Genomic DNA, 18046 nt, shown 5'->3' on the forward strand with positions numbered 1-18046 from the left:
GCCTAGCGAAGCCCCAAGACCTGCTTCCAGTGTGAAAACATGAGCCTGCTGCCTCTCCCCTGGGGTCAGACAGCACTTTCTACGCATTCCAGTATCTCTTTGGAAGCACCAATGAAAAAGGCTCTTTGTAAGAAAAGCTAAATAGCTTACAGTCTAATGCAAGAGCCCCACAGGGACAAAAGAATCATTCAAATGAGCCTGCTGCAATTTGTATTTGGCAAGAAGAATCGAGTCCTTTTCAGCACCACATGGTCTCAGAGCCCCAGATTCCCTTAAACCCAGCACACCTCACCAGCCCAGTCCCAAAGGCCAGCCATGACCTGCCAACATCACCCCCACCCCCAGGGCAGAGCTGATGGGTCTTTCACTAATCGGTGAGATCAGGATCCCACCTGTCTGGCTTCCAAGACAGCTTGGTATGCTCTCTGATGGCTTTGTTACAAGCTGGGCATCTGATTGTGTTCCACAATTTTGCTTTTGTATGGCTGAACAGGAATTTTTTCGGGTTGTTTCTTTTTCAGGTTTGGACTAGAACAGCACCGAGGTCTTAAAGGATTAGATTTAAGAATAATAAATGATGCATTACGTTCAAAAAAAAAAAATCCACTCCCTGAGAAAGCAAACTTCCTTGTCTTTCTGTGGTGTCTTTGTGAGCAACAGAGAGGGCAGAGAGAATAGGGAAATGTACAGCACTTGGCACTTGGCACACCTCAAACCAGTTTTTCCACATTTTACAACCAGCTCTGGCCATGTGACCTATGTGGAAAGATAAACTGAGACAATTAATCCTCTTTTTTTTTTTTTTTTTTTTTTTAACCACAAGGAAGCAAAATTTATGTGGTTGTGATCATTAAATTACAGTAAATGATTTGCCCACAAGAGAGAAAGAGCCATGGTTTAAAGTGGAAAAGCTGAGGAAGGGGAGCTGCATCACAGCCAGATGTAGTAGCCTGAAAACCCTTTCAGGGAGCTTCACTTTCGCCCTGGCTGGGGCATTTAGGGAATCAGCCCTGTAACCTTCCTGCAGGTGAGGGCTGCCACTGTTTGCTTTTGCAACCAGAGTATTAACAACCACTTTCCAAAAGTCCAGCTTTCCCATCTGCCCTGCTGCAGCAATTACCCACAGGTAGAAAACTGGGGAGTAAAAACATACTGCTCCACCAAGCAGCAGCACTCACAATTTTTGCTTTGTCTCCAGAACAGCACCAACTTTCAAAAGCAAAGCTCAGCACTGGGGCAGGAGAGCCAGCTCAGTGCGGGCTGGGTGAGAAGCAGCCATACTCCTGTTAGCACACAGAACTGCTCTGCAAATGATCCACAGGTGCGAAGGGCAGGTGCAAGAGTGCCTGTCACTGGAGATTGTCCCCTTCAGTACCCAAGGCTTGCACACTCTGTGATTTCTGACAACTGCAGCTCTTTGCTTTTGTTTTTCCTGTTTGGCTGTTCTCCCACACTCTTAACATGTACCAATACTTCCTTTACGGCAATGCTAGTTTGACTGTTTAAACAGTTTTTTTGCTATAAGCTTGTCAATTCAGGATGCAAGGAAGCCTTGGTCTAACCAAGATAACAACCAAGTTTGAAGAGTTCCTTTTCACTGCTGCCATGGGACATGCCAGTCAAGCACACACAGAGGCAAAGCAGAGTTCTTCATCTCAGGTGCTATAGCAGCACGATGCCCACATTTGCAAACCAGAACAAGAGCAGGTGAGCCATGCACCCCAAGCACCCAAGATGCATGCTCACCACTAGGAGAAAAAACTGCCATCAATGCTGCTGCTGGCTCAGCCAGCCCTGGGACAGGGCTCAGGGGAGAATTGCATTTGGTCAGGCTCAGCTTCCTGATGTGGTCTGCCACATCCCTGTGCAAACCATTGCCTTCTCACAGCGAGGAGGCAGGAGCAGAGCCACAGAATCATTAAGACTGGAAAAGACCACTGTTGATCTCCAAGTCCAGCCATCAGCCCATCCACACCATGCTCACTTACCATGCCCCTCAGCGCTACATCTACACAGTTCTTGATCACCTCCAGGGACAGTGACTCCACCACTTCCCTGGGCAGCCTGTTCCAATGCCTCACTACTCTTTCTGAGAAAAATTGTTTCCTAATATCCAACCTGAACCTCCTTTGTACAACTTGGGGCCATTCCATCTCATCCTACTACTAGTTACAAAGGAGCTGACCCCCACCCTGCTACAACCTCCCTTCAGGTAGTTGTAGAGAGCAGTGTCTCCCCTGAGTCTCCTCAAATGGATGGTTAAGTCAATCCCTAAGTCCTAAAAGGTTTTAATCTCCTAGTGAGTAGAAGGGAAGCTACCAGTTGTCTGTGAAAACTTTATCTATGTGTACTTCCAGAACATTTTCCCTTGGAGTTGCATGGACAAGGTCACTGCCTGGGCTTGGAACTACGCTTGGAGGTCTCAGATCTTGTCTCCCAAAAGTTCTCCACTTCTGTCACGTTGGAAGGGAAGGCAGAAGGAAAGAGCGTGCGTAAGTGAATGTGGGAATTCACCTCCCAAAACAAAAGATGAAAGCTAGTCTTTTAATGAAATAAGAAGGGGGAAAAAAATGAAGGCAAAGTAGAAAAACCTGCAAGAGGTCAACAAAGGAAACAAAGGGCAGCTTTATGTAACCAGCTAGTTCACTCCAGAAATTGTAGGGCTGGCTAAGGCACTGCTGCCCGGGTTTTTTTTAACAGAAATTCTGGATAATACATACATACAAAGGAGATAATGACAAAGAACCCAAAAGATAAATATAAGATTTAATAGTAGATGAGGCTTGGAAGGTTGGAAGAAGGGAGAAACAGGTCTCTTACCTCTCAGAATGCAAGGAACCACTAAGGAAAATGGAGGGCATTCTCTAAACTTTAATTTTATGCTTGGATCACATAAAACAAAAAGCTTTTGATGACTCTCACAGGATGTACTGATCAAAAATGAAAGCCAGGTTCAAATGAGCTAATACCAATAATAGAAGGGTAAACAGATTACAGTGTTCTACTAAGAAAGCACCTTTTGGATAACTAGTGACTGATAAAACCAGTCATTTTTTTTTCAGAAATGTGAGGTTTAAATTGGTGAAAGCTTACTTATGTTTAAATGGACCTGAGAGGATGGACCAGTGTCATCACAGAACGATACAGGAACTAGCAAACAATAATGCCAGGCTTGTATAAGATTTTTACCAAAACCCATTTGTATGCATCCATTGGAGCTGCAGTGCCTACCACCTCGCCCTTCACTCCTGCTCCTTCGGGATTGGTCCCACAAGTCTGAGCTGCCAACACCTCCTGCCAGTAGGATGACTTGCCCTGGCAGCTTGCTGGATGACAATTTGCTATCTGTCTCCTGCCAGTGAAATTTTGATGTGGGTTGGACACTCCCAGTATAATGAGCCTCACATGATGGCTGTTTTGGTCTAACACAGCAGGCTTTTTTTTTGACAGAAGAAAGACAACTCCACCTGCTTGAACCTCTCGTGTTTCCGCACTTGCTAAGCCCCAACTGCAAAGCAACCTGATTTTAGCTAATCTGCTTGTTCCTATAAGGAACACAAGGAGCAAAGATGGTCTAAAGCCCAAGAATAAAAGTGCAGGAGATGCAGAATCACAGTACTCATTTGGTTCCACACCACTTACAGCCTGACATAGAATTTGTCACCCCAGGAAAAGCTTTTAGTTGCTTTAGCAGCTGCACACCCAGAATGTACAGGCAGCTGTGCTGACTGGGATGTAGGATCCGGTATTTTGTCTCTAGCAATGGCAGATGTTAATAGCTAGGGAAGAGCAAGAATACTGCAAGTGTACTTACTACTGTGCCATAGCATTCCCCCCACCACAGGAGATTTTTGGACATAAACATATTTTCTGCTTACTTACTAAGTATCAACAGATCTCTCTTCCAAAGATTTTTCTCAAATCATACAGAAGGCAGCCCAATCATTTTCATTCGCAACCTAATTCTCATGTTTTCATTACTTTCTACTACGTGATTGCTTCCCTTTAAACCATACATGACTTTCTTGTGCCTGAATCACAGGACAAGAATAAATTCATTTTCCTCAACACACAGAAGTGAGTTAACTGAAAAGGTGGGACAGCATTCATCTCTGGGGACAGCATTCATTTCTGAGGACAGCAGGACAGACAGTCAGTGCTTCACTTCAGCATGCTGATCCCAGCCTGCAGTTGCTGTTCAGCAGCTATGAACATTCAGACCCCAACTCAGTGCTTAAGCAAAATCACTTTTTAAGGTCAGAGCTTAAACTCAGTTCACAGTAATGTCCTTAAAAATCTTCATTGTTTTTTAAAATGTTGGTATTGGTTGCTATTGATTTTAAGGAGAGAATTATGGATGAAAGAGCTACTTTCCACTAGGCAATTCAAGATTAGCATATGAAGAAATAGCATCCATACTCTGCCCACAGGAGCAATTAAAACTTACAACATACCTAATATTGCAGCACGCTATTTGTATTGGCAATAAGACTACATCTTCAGGGGCAAAGGTTACCTTAGGTGTCCAAACTATACAGATCATGCCTAGGCACTCTACTGGCTAAGAATATAGCCCACAAGCTGCCAGAAATGGAGCAGACGTAACGGCTATACAACATATGGCAGTGCCATGTGTCCAGTATGCCACACGTACTGTCCACAAAGTTGGTTTCAAATGGGAGTCTCACCTATCCAGCATCAAGTAGCTAGGACGTGCTGCAAGATGGGAGATGGTGGAGCAGCTGAAAAGTTGTGTTTTGGAAAAATGATGTCCACTGGGAGCATACAGGTGGAGAATAGGGTTGGAGGGGCTCCTTTAGAAATGTGCTTGAAAAGGAGGACAGACAAATACATATTTAAGAATAATTATGCATGTTGCCTCTAGATATTGTTTGGGGACCATTTTTTAATAAACATACTCTAGCTTCCACCATGTGCTGCCAGAAAAGCCGCTCTAAGGCATGTCTGATCATTGTGTTCATCCTCCGTGGTAAAAGCAATTCAGCAAAGGGACTAACAGACACACACCCCAGAGAGATCACTGAAGCCAGCATTCCCCAGAACAACAGGACATGGGTTTGCAGTACGCGTTCCTCCTCCACACGCTCTGCATAACCCCCTGCAGGCCTGGACCTGCAGAGATGCACCTGGGGATGCTTGGCACTGGGTTGCAACTACAGCAGCCTGGCTGAGGCACATGCAGTGCACTACGGCTGCAATAACACATCCACGCAGTCTTGAGCAATTCACACTACTCATACCACACAGCTCTAACACAGGGATACAGATTAACAAGCTGCTAATTCATTAGTGCAAGTATGTAAACACCTACACAATGCTTTGAAAAACTACACACGCATTAATAGTTGCTTATCTTCAGTAAACCCTCCTAAGCATTTCGGGACTCTCCCATTTAATGCAATGGATTGAATCTTGCCTCTTGATTTCTACAGATATAAAAGCACTATGCAGCCTAGTTCTTTACTCATAAGCCACACTTTACAGGCAGTGTGGTAGCTTTGCAGCAGCTGCCTCACACAGACACTCCTGCCAAATGGCAGCACTCCTGGTAGGAAAAGCAAGGCCGAGAGAGGCTGCTAACCATCAGAGACCCCAGAGCAAAAAGCGGACAACACTGAGTGCACAACTCTGGGCTGACTGCCACTGCAAGTAGTGGTCCTCCCCAATACAGCTGCCCTAGGAGCTTTCTGAACTTAGTAAGTCTCCAGCACACCACCTTGACCAACTATCCTCCAAGAGCTCCAGAAAAGCAGTAATGCTATCCTGGCAATGCTGTCTCAGAGAGAAAACACAACACAACCACCTTGTAAAGATAAGCTGAAGGGGACAACATGCAGAAAGGATGGGGACAAACATCAATTTTTGCACATCCTCACCCAAACATGCACTAAACAGCTCACAAAATACATGATCACAGTATGAACCTCTGGAGACCATATGGTTCAACTACAACTTAAGCATGGCTGCCCATAGCAGGCCTGGTAGCTTTTGGAGATCTCCAGGGAAGACAACTGTATGAGTTCTGTCAGTGCTTTATCACTTGTGTAGCAAGGAATATTCAGACAGAACCTCTTGTGCTCCACTTTGTGCCCATTGCCTCTTGTGCTGGCACAGGGAACCACTGAAAGGAGCCTTGCTGGTCTCCTTTGTGCCCTCCCTTCATGTACTTAAGGCCGTTGATGAGACCTCTTCCCCCAAGCCTCCTCTTCTCCAGGCTGTAAAGTCCCCAGGCTGAACAGACTCAGCTCTCTGCTTCTCCTCACAGCAGAGGAGCTCCAGGCCTTTCATCACCTTGGTGGTCCTTCATTGAACTCTTTCCAGGATGACCATGTCTCTCATACTGGGTACCCAGAATTGGACTCCAGATGTGGCCTCAGAAGTGGCATGCAGAGGGGAAGGATCACATATCTTGACCTGCTGGTGATACTTTGCCTAAAGCAGCCGAGAACAACAGTCTTAGCAGCAGGGTCACGCTGCTGACTCGCTGCTTGGTGCCCACCAGGCCCAATTCTCCAGAGCTGCTCCCATCTGGGTACCCCAACATGTCCTGGTGCTGCTCCTCCCCATGTGCAGTACTCTGCACCTCTCCCTGCTGAACTCCAGCAGGTTCCTGTCAGCCACCTCCCAGCCGCTCCCACCAGTTTTGTGTCATCACAGATTTACTGAAGTGCACTCTGCCCCGTCATCAGATTATTAATGAAGATGTTAAACAGAAGTTGACCAAATACTGACCCCTGGGGTGCTACGCTGGCTAGTGGTCTCCAACTAAACTTTGCACTGACCACTAGCCTCTTGGCCTGGCTGTTCAGCCTGTTTTTGATTCACCTCACTGTCTGCTCATCCAGCCCATATTTCAACTGCTTCTCTGTGAGGATCTTGTAAGGGACGGTGTCAAAGGCCTTATTGTAGCCCAGGAAGACAATCTCCACTGTTCCCCCCTCATCTGTTAGGCTGGCCACTTTGTTACAGAAGCTTATCGGTTGGCTGTTCTGCAGGATTTGGGGTTAACTCAGCATCACCTTCTTGGCTGGACTCAACCAGCACAGTGCCCAAGAACAGCAGTGCGGACAGCCCTGAGCAGAAGAGCACATGGGAGCAAAGGCCAAGCAGGAATGCCAGGTGGAAGCAGTAGGGTGACCTGAGGTTTCTGTGAGGATACTTCGCTGCCAGCTGCTCCTGCTTGCCTCAAGTTGTTTAGGGGCACTGAATTCCTTGTTTGTAAATAAGCAAGGCTTTGGAAAGCAAACCGACCCTCACAAGAGCTGGAACAAATCCTCAACACTGACTGGTGCCACACTGAAACACCATTGTCTCGTTTTCAAGCTTTCATCACTCTGGACATGGTCCATGCTCCCCATAAAGCAGGATTAGGATCCTACCACCCTCCACACAGTTCAGAGACAGGTTCGCATCTGATGTAAAGTTGCTTCTACCATTCAATTATGCCCCACTGAAATTACAGGTTTCCAACCTGAGTTTGAGATGTCATGAAAAATTAGATGGAAGTGAACTATAAAGGCAAAATTGCTTTTCTTTTTGATAAAATCTCATGAGAATCATACATTTAATCAGCAGACTTCTGCACTGCCTTTCATAGCCTGAGAGGTACCACACATTTAAGCCATAGAGGCCAAGTTATCTTTATGACCTTTACCACCAGGAAAATTTACAAATGGCAATTAGTAGATCCAGAGGCCAAAATAATTAACCTAGACAGAAAGCGTGTAATAAACCTTCAGTATTCATCTCAAGGAGGCTGAAAGGGAAGAACCAAGACAGAAATTAGGCTATATAACAGCTGTGCTGTGCTACAGCCACAGATCACAGCAAAAGGAACAAGAATTTGCCTCCTTGTAGGAGTTTTGCAAAATGTCATCCAGTTGTTATAGGATCTCAAATTACTGGACAGTATTTAAGGCAACAAGAGCAAACTACGAAAGACTGTATAGATTCCTGATAAGATATTTTTTCACCCTGTTTTACAGTGAACCTTGGAACTTACAGCTCCATCTGAGAATGAAAGCCTTTTCTCTCAATAGCATGCAATTAGGTAAATTACTTGTTATAGATAAAGTTGCTCTTTGGAGAGATATTACTTGCAGTGAGAAACTATAACCCATAGGAGCGATAAAAACAGAGAAGGTTCGCATACCAGGCAAACAGTACTGAAATTCTAACAAAGCTAGGGATTGTTGAGCACCGACCTCCCTCCCAAACCATTCCTGGATTAAAGTAGCTCTGTTCCCTTTTCCTGCAGATTTCACTCATTCTAAGATAAATCCTAATCTCTGTAATGCAAATTGCCTATGCTTGGTTGTTCAGCAATAACAACTGAGTTATAAAAACAGCACAGCCCTATACACCTTTGGAAGACCTCTAAATCAGTGGTGGCTCTCCTAGGGCACCAAGAACCACCAGTGCCAGCACCTTTGACTGGATCCAGATTTAAATGATTAACTGTGAGCAGCCTGTTGGCAGGCTCCTGAGTTTAGTCAAAGCAGCTGCCCTAGCACAGTGCTATATTTCTATAAGTATGGCACTTGCCAAACTTGTCCAAAAGTACTTTTGGGAAAAAAAAAAAAAAAAAAAAAAAAAAAAAATCAATAAAATTAAATTAATCCTCAGTAGCTTAGTAGAAGGAATAGGGAAGTCACTAACAAGGTACACAGTGGTCCTGGCTAAGCATCGTACAAAATATATCAGGCAATAAAACAATCAAACAAACAAAACCAACAGTACCATTGTGCTGTGTATTTACTCCCACCTAGAGTGATTTATCCACACACACACACAAGAAAATCACAGGGTGCTTACCACAAAGCAAACCACAACAGTGGCCTCAGTCCCAGCCAGACCACAGCAGCAGGACCAAAGCCCAGAGCTATAATGATACTCAGGTGCATCCTTTTTAATATTCTAAAGCATCTCATTGAAACTAGACACCAAACCACTGCAAATCTTCGCCATGGCCATCACCAGTCTGTGATAAAGCCCCATTATTCAGGTACAAAGCCCACAATTTCAGGTACCCTTTCTTCTGAGTTCACCTCTTGTGATATTTGAAATGTCCTGTATGAAAAGGAACATCTGAAATCAGTAATTGTCCCGCGTTCCTTTGCCACAGGGCGGGTTTAGCATATGCAATGGATTTCAGCCAATTCTCATACCAATCTGGTTAATATTTAGCTTTTTGTTCTGGCTGGATGTCTTTTGTATTTGGGGTTTTTACTCGTTTGTTTTTAAAGAAAATATATGCCATAAAACTGCAGTTCAGCAGCTGCGGTGCTACAGAAATAAACAGAAATGAATGGTGACTTACATTTTGCTGCTGCACAAATATGAAGTTCTGTCTCCCAAGCCAACCTGCCAGCAGCGGCTCCCATTAGAGTTCGTACCCATGAACATTTCCAGGTATGGGCTATACTAATAATCACTAAGCCAACTAGTGCAAAACACTATTTATAACCTAGTGTGCTGGGCTTCACATTTCATTGTGCTGAACAGACAAGCTATACTGTACTGCGCTTATCGCAGTAGGTTTCTGCAAGCTGTTTCAATCACACAGTAGATTCACATCCCTCATTCTGTTCATATCTGTAACACCTTACTGTAGAACCTTCAGCCGTTCTGTCTTCTCAGCAACATGCCTCCTCCTTCTGCCACAGGAAGAGAGACCTTTAGGTCTGAGTGCCCCTGGGACAGAGGAAGGGGAAGAAGCCAACTACCAACCTGGGTTCAGGAGGATCATCTCCAGGGAACAGCTGGAAACAGTGTCCTGGGGCAAGGTTAGAGCACATGCAAGAAACAGGTTGAGATTTAAAGAAATGTATCATTTGAACTGGACCAAATTACCACCAGTCCTATTACACCTGCTACGCCACTTGAGTTGTAGTCTCTACTCTCCAGTTGTCTTCCAACAGGGGACTGCAATCTGATGGAAAAGCAGAAGATTTAATTGTTTTGGGGTTTTTTTTGTGAAGAACCACCACCTCTGGGAATAAGCACAGGCTCTGATTTTCACAGAGAGCCAATAAGAAAAAGCAAAAATTCCCATATGGTACACTCCACTTCTGGCTTCCAGAAGTTACAAATGGTATATTTCAGTGTGTCGGTCTGTTGAAATGAAAGCTAACTATTGAACTGCCTCTATTATTTCTCCTTCCTCAGCCTAGCTGTTTGTAGAGATGGTCTCATCAAAAAACCTCTTTTCATATCAACACATTTGCAGTGAGCAAAGTATGAAATCAGTTGCAAATCAACAGCAAGAGCAAATAATCCCTCCTTCTTCCGTATCAGTAATGTTGCCCTACCCAGTCAACATTTACAGCTACTGAACTCAAGGAGACACATTTACAGGGCACAGGGAACGGCACCATGATGCTAAAGGAATTGCCCTAGATTATGACTATAACCCATCATAACACAATTCTTCCTACTTCCAGAAGAGAGCATAGAGACTAAAGGAAAAGGGCTGACAAATAAAAAGCAAGAGTGAGATGGTCCAGTCAAGAAAGATCAGAAGAAAGCCATTTGCACAAACCTGTTTTTCTAAGCTATTTGGTCAGAAGCTGTAGCATATCACTGTTGCAAGGCTCCTGTTGCTCCCATTGCCTTCAGCAGGCATTTTCTCTCAATCTCAGTAACAGATCACGCTGACCAGTCTTGACTGTTCATGAAGCCTTAATTCCGTAGTACTTTGAAGACTTGCAGACTACATAACATCATATTTGTTCAAAAGACTACTGGCCCACAGTTAACTAAACCATATCTTTGGAGGAGATGAAGCTGCCTTTCAGAACAGTAGCCTTTGCAGTGGCCCACAGGACACGTTCCTTTATTTACCTAGACCTGAACAAAAAGCAGTCAGCAGAAGAAATTATGCTAACAAGGCACCAAGTCTACATTGCTTATTGCTCCTTGAAGAAAAGAAAACATCAAGAGCACGTTTCTTTACTTTTCTTTTTCAAACACTTTAAATAATTGCCCACTAGCACTGCCTGGAAGCACCCAGGCAAGAACAGCACTTGTATGACCCCTAGAGGTCTCAGGATTGAGATGAGGAAGGAGCAGGAGAAGACTGTGCAAGGCACTGACTTCCTTGGCATACAGCTTAGTTCCTGAAACACTGCCACCCTTTGCCACTACCACTATCCCAGCTGTCCCCAGTTTTATAGTTCTTCTAAACCTTGTCATCAAACCCTTTTTAGGCCTCACAAATTGCTGAAGCCATACAGTCAAGAGAGTGGGGGCAATCTCAAGCACACAGGACAGGAATCAAGGCCCCCACTCCTTGTGTGACAAAGCTACTGAGCGTTATATGTGGATTAAACAGTGCCGTGCTCAATAAATGCATGTCCAACCCATTCCACTTTGAACTATGGTGTTTAGAAGTGTTGTTATGTGTCAAAGAGCTTCTGCAGAGTACTGAGCATGGCATTCAAATACAGAACTAAGGCAGTGCACCTGAGAGTGGGTGAATACATGAAGTTTTGCCCAAATCTGCCCAAATGAGTGAAATCTTCAGCAGTTAGGAACTGGTTTTAGTTTTCTCACTCTGTTTTTTGTTCTTCACTTTCTTCTCTTGTCTCTCTAGAAGGACAAAAACATAACAGTTATCATTAGTTTTACCAAACTAGAAACAAGAAAATTTTCATTTCCAGGAAGACTTGATCTTCCTAGCTTTTCAAATAAGTAACACTCCCCAGATTAACTCCAGCTCTCTGTGCCAAACAGCATGAAGTGGAAAAACTGTCCATACCCAATGGCTTCTCCATTCAAGCACACAGCAAAGCAGGCACGGAAAGAGGAGAAAGCTAGAATCATACACTCAGCACTTCTGGAAGAAATGCGCAGAATGTCAGATTTGGAAACTCAACCAACTAACACAATAGCACAAGCAACATCACCAGAAAACAAAGACAGTGCCTCACCATACCCCGAGCTCACTCACACTATGTTACCGGTTAAGACTGGAAGGGGATGAGGGACCAGTTTACTTACTCCTGGTTTTCAATGCTAATTTTAAGTCTTTCTGAGAATTCCTGTCCTTTAAGTTAAGAGGAAACATAAAGGATTATTTGTTTTGTGATCATTATTCTGCTTCCAGTTACAGCAAGTACAGTAGATAAAAGCAACACAAGGTTCACTCATCTCAGCTCTCTCACTGGCAGTTACCTAAAGAATTAACATGCTGAATAAAAACAGGCACAATCCACAGGACATGACAATACATTTGAACAGCTCTGAGCCATGTCAGGCATCCTGCAGAGCAAACATTTCTATCAAAAGTCTGCGGAGAGATCAGTGAGCTGGATTTGTACACCCACAGGTGCTAGAGGAAATTTACCATATATTCCCAGAGGAAAACAACCTTCCTGGTCATACAAATGACAGTCCAGGGCCCCTGGACACATCTTTTCGGGAACAGAGTAGAGGAGCAAGGTGGGACTTGTTTACCAGCAGGCAGTGACAGTAACTCCTCAGAGTTCCACCTTTCCATCACTAGGTGGTACAAGCCTGGACACACAGGCATGACTTGAAGTACACTGAAAACCCTACCACTGGCTGAGAGAGTAACCCCCTAACCTGAGCAGACCCACTGCTGCAACACACCTCCAGGTGGGAGCACATCTGGCCTGCTGTCAGCCCAGGCCTAGATGCAGGCTGGCCACCAAATGGGTGGTCTAAAAGGAAAAAAGGAGCACCACAGCAAGAAGCTGAACAAGGGTTGTGGTAATTTTACACCTTTCGCTTCATCTTTATATACCTTCCCCCCCCCCCCCCCCCCCCCCCCCCTTCCCTTACTCTGATTTTGCAAACCCCAAATTCTGTTTTGCAACACAGATCTGCCTGCTGCCTTCCTCTAACCAATTTAAGTCCTACAGAGGCCATAGCATCAACACTGAACATGAACTCCAAATGGACTCCAACATTTCATCCATGGGGGCCCTTTTCCAGCCTCTGAAGGCTACACCAGAGGACATTAACATCTATTTAACTTTATCACAATTGTTCATTTTTGTTGCAGTGAAACACTAACAAAAGCATATCCTCTGTCACAGAAATGAAGTGAGCAACTTGGTACCATTTGGCCAGAACTGAATACAGAATGAATAAAAGAGTCAGATCTACTGTTTACCTATGGTACGCTAACGACAGAACCATACAGATGTGTGCATAATCACAATATCATTCTTTATTTGCTCGTATTATACTGGCTCAATAATTTCCTGCTAGCATGCTCTTAAGCATATTAAGGGAGAATGTGCAAGCAAACAAAACAGAATACAATGTTGTTATACAGTATTTAAGACCACTATCAATCAAATTTATTAGCGGTGACACATTGCAAGCAAATACACAATGGATTCTAATTTGCTCATTTTATTCACTGAAGCTCTGCCTACAATTATCCAGGTTAAATCTGAGCAATTTTAAAAACTATGTTATTTTTTGCTCCAGTGCTCTTCCTTCCTTTGCCAGCTCTGTCATAGAGTTCAGAGTAACTGAAACCACTACATTCATTAAATCCAAAGAGAACAGAGTCAAATCTTTGGCATAAAGTCCTCATGCAATTCCCATCACAACAGATAAAACCCTGTTCACTGAACACCATAAAGCACAGAACCTGGTAAAGAATTAATGCTCAGAAAGGCAGAAGCAAACAACAATACTTGTTCTCCACAGAAAAACAAAACAGAACACCAGAAAAACAACAACCATAATACTAGGTGGGTTACTTAGAAGGTAGTAGTACTGAGTCACATTTAAAATAAATGTTTTCAGGAACTGTAGTGGAAAACTCTCTGCTCTTCATACTGTAGCTACCTTTTTTTTTTTTTAATTTTGATTTGTGCTTTCCATATGCTCACTAGACTAGGTTTCTCCTCTGAAGAAGTGTCCAAGAACAAATCAAGACATAACAGTTCCATACATCTGGAATTAAACATATGCCATGTTTTCCACCCTGCTATGCTCCCCATCAACTGACACCTGTCCCTCCACAGCTGTAAGCAAATTTTGTCCTGTTGCAAGGGTACCCTGTATTGTCTTCTCTATCTCAATGGCTAGAACCACACCCAGAGATGCACAGCCATGGGCAGACAAAGGAACACCACATGGCCAAGAAAACACATGATTTACTGCACCACTAGTCTGCTGCAAGGTCAGTCCCTGCACCTTGATAACCAGAAGACGCACTGCGTGGTCTGAGACCTACCTTTGTGGAAGATGAACCTGAAAACACATATCCTGACGGACCCCAAAAGTTGATATGGAACTTAAAATGGCTTGTAAGATCCAAAGGAGTACTATTACAGTAAATGGTTTGACAAGTGCACTGCCCATTGCCATTGAGTGGTTCTCAAGTGGCTGAACAGCTTCTGGAGCTCAGGCTCACAAATCCTTAAGTGCAGCCAAAGGGGTTAAAACAGCACAGCTTAACAGAGCAGTTAGAATATACTCCCATCAGCCCTGCAAACCTTCAGTGGCCCATGAACAAGAGATAAGAATCAAATGCCCAAAAGCATTTAGAAAGAAGCCCAAGCTGGGGTACCTGCAACCTCACTTGCTCACTGCAAGCAATGTATAAACAGTACTGTTCACCATCACTTTGTAGAAAGGAGTTCTTAAAAGGGATACAATCGTTCCCTTGGAAGGGATTTTCAAGGATCATTCAGTCCAGCTGTCTGACCACTTGAGGGCTAGCCAAAAGTTACAGCACACTCAGGAGGGCACTGTCCATGCGCCTCTCGTACACTGAGGGCCACAGACTCTGGACAAAATGAAGTTTCAGTTTGCACAGTACAAAGGAAATAAACCCCTTTTGCTATCTCTATCCACAGCTGGATTTATCTCTAGCAAAAAATAAATATTCCTCCTTCATAGTGGACTCCAGAGTTAGTTAGAAAAGAGATATTTGTTCTGCTCCTCTAACTGATCTCCAAGCTTGCAAGTACAAAAGAGATGGTTGCACAGAAACCACAGAGGCCATCTTTGAGTTTATATCCTGTTGATGATGAAAAGATTTTATGAGTGAAAACAAGAGTCTACATATTTCTCTACACAACAGCTTTTAAATGAGAGAATAGATGGATTCTTCCTGGCTTTCAACAGTACAGAAGGAATTCTCTCTCACCCCACGCTCTCTTCTTCCCACCTCCTAAACCTGTACAGACATTACAGGTCTTCTATTTCTCAAACTGGCACAGAGCTGCTCCCTCTCTTCTTGCCACACTCTTTCATTTCTTGAGAAACAACTCTCAGATATTTCCTATACCTCTGGCATGGTTAAAAAAAGCTTTGTTAACCAGAGGGTGAAACCTTCAGATAGCTTATAATGCCACAGCATAACACTTTTGAGTTTTAGCCTGAATCCTCAGGATGCAGTTTCCATAAACAGATTTCTTGGCATTGCTAAGAGCATCTCCTACTTTTCTGCACTGCAACCCAACATCTCACCACACTTCAGTTCTGCAGTCCTGAACATGGAAGAGAGTACAGTGAAGGCAGCACAGGAGATTGCATTTCTCCTCATTTTAACACTGTGGTTACCCAGTACAAGAGGGGACAGGTGACCTCTGCCAAGAGATTGGACAAAAAAAAAAAAAAAAAGTGAGCTAGTTCCATTCCTCCAAAGCCTCTGTAGCACACAGACCTCACAGATGTAAACAGTATTTACAGCATCATTGCCTTCTTCAGTAAATATAAAGTCACTCGATGCCTTCATGTTAAGTCTCACAGTTACAAGACAAGTGTATAAAGCATTGCTTTTCTGTTGCTATAATCCTAGTCATTCATCATCTCTAGTTTAATCTTCCTCCAAGATTACTGAATCTAAGCATGAGACACAAAAAGGAAAGAGGAACAGACCAAGACAAGCAGAATTAAATTCTCCAGCCTCCACTCAGCATTACAGGTGTCAAATGAAGTTCTGAATGTTAACACATTTGGCATCAAAGAAAAAATTGCTCTAACACTATCACTAGCTACAGTTATACAATATATAAAATAAATACAAGAACACATAGAGACAAACTGCATTCTCTCCGGTTTAACTAGAAACTCCCAAGGCAGCTTTAAACAAGATAGCCCTTGTAAAGCTGGCAAAACAGCTGCTGCAGCACGGCCCTTGGCTCAGCCTTGTCATCAGAAGCATGGCCATGCCGTAGCACATGATGATTTTACTCTGGAAAATGATTAAGTCCAAATAGGTGAGTCTGAGGGACTCTGGATGGAGCTTCACAAAAACAGTACAGGTACAAACATCTACCTACACGCATCAATGCTGCTCATATTCTTTATTTGAATTTCTTTGTTTAGCTTTTATGGTCTAAGAACAAAAAAGATGTTACAAAAGAAGATGAAGATTAACCAGTTGTAAGTAAAGGAACAGAAACACTTGAGAATGCACAGAGATCCAAAGAAAAATAATTTTTGAAAGCAAATATAATAGTTTTTAGAATAAAAAAAATAGATATTCATTATATTCTTGTAAGGAATAAAATTATTTAGCAGCATCGATTCTTCATAGAAAACATACTGGAGAGAAGTGCAAAGTATGATGTCAGCATCCAAGCATGAGTACACTGAAGAGCATAAGCAAAAGAAGGTCCAGAACCCACCATGACTGCTAATTTTCCCTTGTGAAATCCATAACTGTATGCATACAAGCCGCAGTTTATTTGAACAGAATGGCTTGCGCATGATCTGAATTTCCAAAATATTCCTGGTCAGAATAAAGGTTTGTCTAAACCTAGAAGCTGTCTCCAACGGATGCCATAAACAGGATGAAGAGCACAAAATAACATGCAGTAAAGAATCCCTAAAAACACTGATTTAGCTTCCAGTACCTCACAACTGTATTTAGTTTTACCCTGACACACTTGAATTCCATTTTTCCCTCCCATCTCTTTACATCCATATGATCTTTTAGCATTCACAATTCTACTGCAAGGATTTTCTCAGCCTTCTCACACATTTTATGGTCAGTCTCCTCCACTGTCATACGCTGTATATTTGATGCACCTGGTTCCAAAATTGGAAGAGACAGTGAACAGTAACTCTTTGCTTTCTTTATGCCACCCATAAGTCTTGGACAAACACTCCATCAGCCATTTGTTTTCCATGCTGAAGATTCATGTTCTGAATATACTTCCTTTATCTTTAAATACTTTACTCTCCAGGCTTTGGGGGCAATATCTTTTTTCCACAACAAAGAAGAAATCAGTTTCCTTGAAGAGGCAGTATAAATGTCAAACCTTGAACTCCGTGGCAAATGGCTGTGACCGTTCTTCTGTGTAGTGAAAATAAACAGCCTGGTTTCTAAAAGAGATATTCAAAGTTACCCCAGTTGACTGGGAGCTGATAATAGATAGGGAACACACTTGAGAGTTTTTTCCACATACTGAGTTTATTCTTAGCTACCCACCCAGTTTATCTTTACATTAGAACCTGGACTTTAAAGTTTGCATTATGTATGAGATTCCAGATAAACTTACAGCATTAATTATTCCACAGAAAAGAAAACCCAGCATTAAGAATTCAATGCATTGTTTACATAATAATAATAATAATAATTACAAATCCCTCTCTTCCAGTAAGTTTGGGCATGACAACTGCATCACTTTGCCACTTTGACTCCTCACTCTTAAGGTACGGCTTCACAAGTATGCTCCTATTAATTGCAACAATTACGAAAACTCATTTTATCACATGAACTTTTGACTGGGATCCATTACAGAGTCCTTCTGCCTCTCCCACCGCATCTAGAATATCATGGTTTCAAAGTTCAGGGTGCTTTGTAAAAGCAATTTATTTGCTGAGGGCAAGCCTAGGGTATTAAGCTTCTCAATTTACCACGAGACATCTTCCAGAACTCCGTTAGTCTGAGAGGGTTAACAGAAATTAACACAGAGGGCTTTTGGTGTCGTCAGCAACAAACACATTCATGTACACCTAAGTACTAAGGTGTTGAACAAGGAGTTGATTATGGCACTGCATTAATGATTGTGCTGTAAGATCGTGC

The sequence above is a fragment of the Lagopus muta genome, chromosome 4 (genome assembly GCF_023343835.1).
Source record: "Lagopus muta isolate bLagMut1 chromosome 4, bLagMut1 primary, whole genome shotgun sequence".
Lineage (NCBI taxonomy): Eukaryota > Metazoa > Chordata > Aves > Galliformes > Phasianidae > Lagopus > Lagopus muta.